At 31.0% G+C, this 7,538-nt stretch overlaps 1 pseudogene; it reads right to left on the bottom strand.

Annotated features, from left to right (window-relative positions):
• Positions 1-2,124: 2,124 nt before the first annotated feature.
• Positions 2,125-2,757, bottom strand: LOC105083668 (large ribosomal subunit protein P1 pseudogene; annotated as a pseudogene).
• Positions 2,758-7,538: the final 4,781 nt, after the last annotated feature.

Below are 7,538 nucleotides of genomic sequence, written 5' to 3'. Positions count from 1 at the left end.
TTTAGATCTGATCTGACGCTATTGTAGACAGCATATATATGGGTGTAGTATTTTTATGCATTCAGTTACACCATGCCTTTTGATTGGAGCATTTAGTCCGTTTACATTTAAAGTAATTATTGAGAGGTATGTATTTATTGTCATTTAAAACATCTTTTCTGCTTATTTTTGGAGTTTTTCTCTGATCTTTTCTTCCTCTTTTGCTCTCTTCCCTTGTGATTTGATGATTATTTTTATTGATATGTTTGGATTCCTTTCTCTTTTTTTTGTGTGTGTGTATTTATTATAGATTTTTGGTTTGTCATTTCCATGACATTCATATATAGCCATTATATATATATATATATATATATTTATTTATTTATTTAAAGTGGATGATTTCTTAACTTTTGTCATTCTAAAAATTCTGCATTTTAACCTCATCTGATATTTAATGTTTTGACATCATATTTCACATTTTTTTGTTTTGTGTATCCTTTATCTTCTTATTGTGAGTATAGATGATTTTACCATTTTTATCTATTTTAACCTTTCTACTAGGGCTATATGTAGTCAATCTACCACTATTACTATGCATTTGCCTTTATCAATGTGATTTTTCCTTTTGTAATTTTTTATATTACATTTTTTATATTTATAGTTATGATCATTTTTCCACTTAAAGAAATCCTTTCAACATTTCTTTTAAAGCTGTGTTAGTGATAAACTCCATTAGCTTTTGCTCATCTGTAAAACTCTTACATTTCCTTCAAATCTGAAAGATAACCTTTTCAACTAAAATATTTTTGGTTGTAGTTTTTTTCCCCCCATCATTTTGAATATGTTGTGCCACTCCCTTCTTGGCCTGCAAAATTTCTGCTGAAAAGCCAGTTGAATTTTGATGGCCTGGGAGAAGAGATAATCTCAGAGTCTTCTTATTCTGTCATCTTGGCCACTCCTTTGTGCCACAGCTTTGAAAGCATCTGGCAGTTCTTCAAAAGATTAAATATAGTGTTGCCATATGACCAATACATTTCACACTAAGGTATAAATCCAAGAGAAATGAAAACATGCATTGTGCAAAATTTTGTACAAAAACACTCACAACAGCTTTATTCATAATAGGCAAAGAGTGGGACAATGCAAAATCCTATCAACTAATGAATGAAAAAAATGTAGTATATCCATATAATGTGATATTATTTACCAATAAATAAAAACAGATACATCATACAACATGAATAAATGTTGAAAACGTTTTGATAAATGGAAGAAGTCAGTTATAAAAGTCCACATATTGAGTGGTTTTACCTATAAAAATGATCAAAAATCTGTACTAGCAGAAAGTAGAAAGTGGAAAATGGGATCTGAGGGAAGGGAGTTGGAATGTGGAGTGACTTTTAATAGGTACAAGTTGTCTATTTAGGGTGATAAAAGTGTTCTAAAATTGATTGTGATGATGGTTGCACAACTCTGCAAATATACTAATAATCATTGAATTTTATAAACATTATAAAGTATAAAAAACATTAAGTTGTATAGTCAAAGTGATGCTGTATGTGAATTGCATGTAATTGTATGGTATGCCAATTGTATCTCAATAAACCTGTAAAAGTCATTTGAGAAATTTTGACCTTGAAAACATATTTGGATTAAATCTTTCACTCTGAGATTTTAGTTTCAGAATTAAGGCCCATTGCAATTATAAAGTTATAACATTTTACAATTTAATTTGTTTAAAATCAAATTTATAAATTTCAAATTTTAACCTAATTATTATAATATCATTTGGATATATATTCTATCATTATTAAATGCTGAGAATATAGTCCATTTGATTCACCACATTGAAATCAAAGGATGTTAATTTTTTTATTTGTATGTATTTAGTTGCATAGAGGTCATATATTGTGATGCTAAAGTAATAATTATGTATAATTGTTTCTAAAGTAATAATAATTAGCCATGAAATTTGAGTTTTAATGAGGCTACAGAAGAGATACACCAAAAATTTATTTCCTCAAATTTTGTTAACCATAGAAAACTTGTATAAATACCTTATGGTTTATATACACTAAGACAAAAAATACATGCCAATTAAAACATGCATGCCATTGATTATCTCAAACTGATTTTTTTAAGAGCTTAGCTTTTTATTGGAAGTGTTACTAAAGAAGTTAAGTCAAAAAGGCCAAAACCCATGTCATCATCATACTCCTTGGATTCTTCTTTCTTTGCTTCCACTTTCTTCTCCTCATCTTGGGCAGCTGTGGTAGAGGGGACAGGACCTCCTGCTGGTGCAGCACCAGCTGCTGGGACAGGTGTACTAACCCCTACATTGCAGATGAGGCTCCCGATGTTGACATTGGCCAGAGCCTTTGCAAACAAGCCTGGCCAGAAAGGTCCAACATTTACATTGGCTGCTTTAATGAGGGCATTGATCTTATCCTCTGTGACCATAACCTCATCGCCGTAGGCTGAGTAGATGCAGGTGAGCTAGGAGACTGAGGCCAAGGCACCGGAGAGCTCCAGGTGGGCGCTTCCGGGTGCGGGGCTAGTCGCTGAATGAAGTTAGGACCTCACTCCAATGCGACCTTAGCTTCCTCGGAAGGACCAAGCACCTTGGTGGCAGTTGAGGAAAGGTAAACTGATTTTGAATATATTTAAAAATTTTAAAAATATAACAAAGTTTAGTTAGCATTTTAAAACTTTTCTCCAATTTAACAGGTTTCATACTCAATAATTTATAAACTATACTTCTATAATACCTATATCCATTCTTCAAAGACATGCAGTCAGAAAAACATTTCTGAAATAATCATGATTTGGAGGAAAACTGAAGTATATAAATCCTCTATAAAATAGAAGGTAAAATAGATTCAGGGATAATAAATCTTTGGAGGAGAGGATGGGATGGAATGGACTGGGCTGGACTAAAAGTAGGGTGAGGTGGGATAGGATAGCATAGTGTAGAGAAGATTAAAGTAGAATACAATATGAGGCACAAATCTTTCAGTAGGAGACTTCCAATTTAAAATTGTTAAACTTCTTTCAAGCTAATATGGCTCCTCAAAGATTTTAATATTACTTGTTATTAGAAATATATTTTTTCTTCTATATAACTTTGAGATAAATTTATAATAATAACAACAAAAACTTGCATAATTTAATATAAAATACATTAACCACATAATTATTGTATCAAATTTCCTATTTCATATTCACAGCATCTGTAGGTAGATATCATTTTTAGTCTTCTTTTGACAGAACAGCAAATTAAGGCCCCAAAAAGTTAAATTATTTTCCCATAGAACATAGGTATAAGTGTTAAAACTGGAGTTTTAAACCCAGAATGTCTGAATCCAGGCACAGTATTCTTTATGCTGTCTCCTCATTGCCTCAGGAAGCTCTTTTAGTCATATTCAAGAGTGAATACCAACTTCTCTTCTTATATATAAAGATGAGCTGGTTTTACATTTTCCAAGTTGATAATAGGAAATATCCTAAAATTATACACATTTCAAACTCTTTTTATCAACAATCATCAGAAAAACCTCATGTAAAAAAGTACTAGGAACCCTTTGTATACAGATTTATAGAGTACTATAAATATTCTAATGGGAGTAATCAGTCAACTGCTAAATCTTCTCCACTACTGCCCAGGTCAGATTACTTCAGGTAATAGGAGAACTCTCTGTAGTCAGGTCACTGAGTAGTAACATTTGCACAAGCAAAAAGTGGTGGGAGGTAGGCAGATCACAAAAGAAAGACATATGTCCAAAAAATACTCCCTAGATCTAGAAAATTATTAAAAAAAAAAAAATACAACCAAACCAAGACAACCTAGCTTCTCATAATACAGATTAGTCTTCTTCATTCAGTCATCTCCATCCAACCACCTGGATTTCCTTCCAAAATTAGAAGATTTACTGGGATATTGAAACTAGTCCATTTTTAATAGCATTTTAGGGAAGATTGTAAAAAAAATTACAGGACTACAGATGCATACACAGTTCTTTAGGCTATTATTAATTGATTCATTCAGCAAACATTTACTAGGCACCTATTAGTTAACAAGGCTAAGAATAGCCCTGGAACATTTTAGATGGACTACCTATGTGAATATAAATTCTCATACAAGAGAATAAAATATCAAATAACTACAGAAGCAAATGCAGTAGTGCACGTATAACAAAGTGCAATGACAAAAACATTGCAATAGGAATCTCTAATTGTGGGAGTTTGAGTTCAAGATGTTGAGGTAAAATTAATGTCCTTGAGGAAATGATGCTTGAACTGAAATCAGAAATGTGAGCAGGAGTCAAAGTTAATGGAAAAAGACAAAAATTAACTTATAGGGAAGGAGAATATCCCATATAAATATTCTTTGACTTGAGAAAGTGAGTATAAACAATACAAAGATGACTAATGTAGAGTGAAAGAGGGAAGACGAGATGCTGTTAGGGTGAATGGAGGTCTAGTGACCAACTATTAGCCATTAGCCACTGTTAAAGAAAGACTGAAGGTTAAATTATCTAACTTCCATGGTATGAGACTGAAATACATACATACACACATACACATGCACACGCACACACACAAACACACACACACACACACCGTTTTTGAGAAACATTTGTATGTAACCTTTGGTAGTTTGGAGACTTGGTTTCTATGAAATAGCTTATGAAAAGAAAAAGGGGTCAACAGGATGATGTCCTTGAAGATTTCCTAAATTAGAAAAATTTATAAAAGTAGCTTGAAATTTCAAAGGAGATGAAGAAGGAGCTATTATTCATGTAGAAGTAAAATAAATTAGGTATTATATCTTGGATGCCTTGAAAAGACAAATCTTCATAAAAGGAGAGGTAAGCTATAGTTAATGCTGCTATAATCCTTAAGAGCAAGAGTAAAGTAGGTCCATTGGATTTAAGAGCATAGAGGTTATCTGTGACTAACCAAATCAGGCTTGTATTTCAGTTTGAACAGAGCTGAAAAGTAAGTAGGAGAAATAATTATAGACAACTCTTTTAAATATTCAAGGGAGTGAAAACCTGCTGATAATATATCTAAGTTTGAAAGTACAGTCTATTCTCCTACAATATGTGTTTCTTCAATGCACACTGACTGAAACTTTTGGCAAAAAATGGGATAATATATGTAAAATGCATAACTGATGTTGATTCATATGCAATTTCTCAGAATTTACTCTTTTGTAGTGATTAGGGGCAATTATTTCCTTACAACTAAAGAGCATATTTTACAAATACATAACAACTTTTGAAAGAAAGATGAAAATCCCATAGAACTGTCATCTTATAGTACTAGTTTGATTTAGTAACTATAAGATGAGCTACAGTTTCCATTACTTTAAGTTCTCTGCTCTATCATTGGGTAAATATATATTCCTTTTTTTCCCATGCATGTCTAAGATGATAGATTACATTTCTACTTTTATTTAAACTGGTCTTTATGTAAGAAGTGAATGCATTCACTGACTATCTTTAAAGAGAGAAACAAAACTCTCTCTTTATCAAGTTTGCAAAACCCCACAGATTGGGATGTTTGATACAAATGCCAGTGGAGATTTTAACTTCTGCTGCTGTTTCATTGGCATAGTATTTTTTTACTAAGTTCATCGTATTGGGTTATTTTACAGTAACCAATGTAGAATCTTGTTTTTCCTTTCAGCCCTGTTATTTTTGGCAGGTGATTTTGCACTAATATTTTTTCAGAAAAAAAATTGATTTTGCTATAAAATGTGAGATTTTATAGAAATATCTGTATACAGATGAACTGACAGCATAATAGCTCATGATTATTTAGTAGTTATTATGTATCCCTCACTGTTCTAGCATATATATATGCTAGAATACAATACCTTATATAGCTTAAGTGGCGATCATAGTAAGTACTATAATTATTATTATTTTATTGGTGAGGAAACTGAGGAATAAAGTTGTTTCTTTTTTTAATGTTTTAAATACATTTGATTATTTTTAAAGACTGAGACTCATTGTAATTTCCATTTCTATATTTTTATTCAAGCTGTCTTTCCTACCTATAATGTTTCAAGCCACCCACTGCCTAATACCCCATTATCTTTTAAAGTTTAGTTTGAACATCTGGAAAACATCTAAGAGAAGTCTAAGGGAACACCTTTCTTGCTTCCCACAACTGGTTAAGTAGTCACTAATTATGGATTGCAAGAATTACTAAATAGCAATGCTTATGTTTTGTAGAATTTAAGAAGGTACATACAAATAATAAAAATATAATTATGGTCTGTAAAGTTAATCTTCATATGGCTGTTATATTGGTTTATTATTTTCTTAATTATAGCCCACACATATGATATTTATGTGAACAGTTCAATCTTTTGATGTTTCTAAGATAATATTTGCAGGAACTGCAATTCCTTTTTCAAGGATTAAACTGGCAAAATGAGAGCTGAGGAAACAATCAAATGTTACAACATTGAAAAAGCTAATAGAGGGCATAGGAACAGTAAACAATATGCTGTATTGCTAAACTGAATACAATTTAGGGAATTGAAATAGTGAAATTAAAAACTACTGAGGCATAAAAAAGGAATTTCCACAGTTCATCAGTCACAAAAACACAATAATATTACACATTTTCATTATGCCATGATCAACCAAAGTTTGCAAGAAAGGATACAAAATCTTTTTATGAAGAAAATAATGTATGCTTGTAATTAAAAGGTAAATTAAAGTGTAACTAATATTTCTAAAATAGATTTGAAATACAAAGCCCTTTCTATTGTGCACATTATGCATACATCATTTTAGTGTTTGATTCAGGTATTCAAGTCCTGCTTATATTTTTATTGTGAAGGCAGTCTTTTGTTATTTTAAGTCAGTCTCTTGTCTCTGTTGAGTTGCTAAGTGAAAAAATTTGTGTCTTTCTTGTGACATACAGGCAAACTTGATTAAAATGAATTGTAGTGATTCAAAGACATTATTTACAGTTTGGAAATAAAGATTTTTTTAATGTAGTAAAATAAATTTCAAAATGTCTAATGTTATAAACATTCCTATGTATTTTAAAATTTCCTCCTTGGTTTAAAAGTCTTCTGGTGGATTTTATTGACTGACAGAAATGATGATTCATTTTGGCTTTTTATATCATTTTTTTGTTGACCACCTCTAGGTAGCTTCCTTGTTTTAATATACTTTTGCCTGATTATGAAAAAAAGTATTTTGTGCATTTTTGTAACAGAATAATCATACTTATATTTTCATTTTTTTCCCTAAAAACATTTTCTTACTTACAGGCTAAAAGAGAATTTTTTCTGAATTTGTGTTTTAGAAGTTCTTGGAGTTGTTTGCACAACAAAGCATTGGATTAAAATTTAAACCTGAGGTCAAGAACAATGTTAACATAAAACAAAAATTAAAATATGCAGAGCACACAACATGGCACAATGTTAAGAATAAAGAAAAATGTGATCAAAATGTACTAATGTTAGTTAGTAAAATTAATCTTTCATTTCACATGCATTTTAACATTTACTTCCTTTATTCCCTTTATTTATT

The sequence above is a fragment of the Camelus bactrianus genome, chromosome 14, assembly GCF_048773025.1.
Source record: "Camelus bactrianus isolate YW-2024 breed Bactrian camel chromosome 14, ASM4877302v1, whole genome shotgun sequence".
Taxonomy (NCBI): domain Eukaryota; kingdom Metazoa; phylum Chordata; class Mammalia; order Artiodactyla; family Camelidae; genus Camelus; species Camelus bactrianus.
This window is presented reverse-complemented; position numbering and strand designations above follow the sequence as displayed.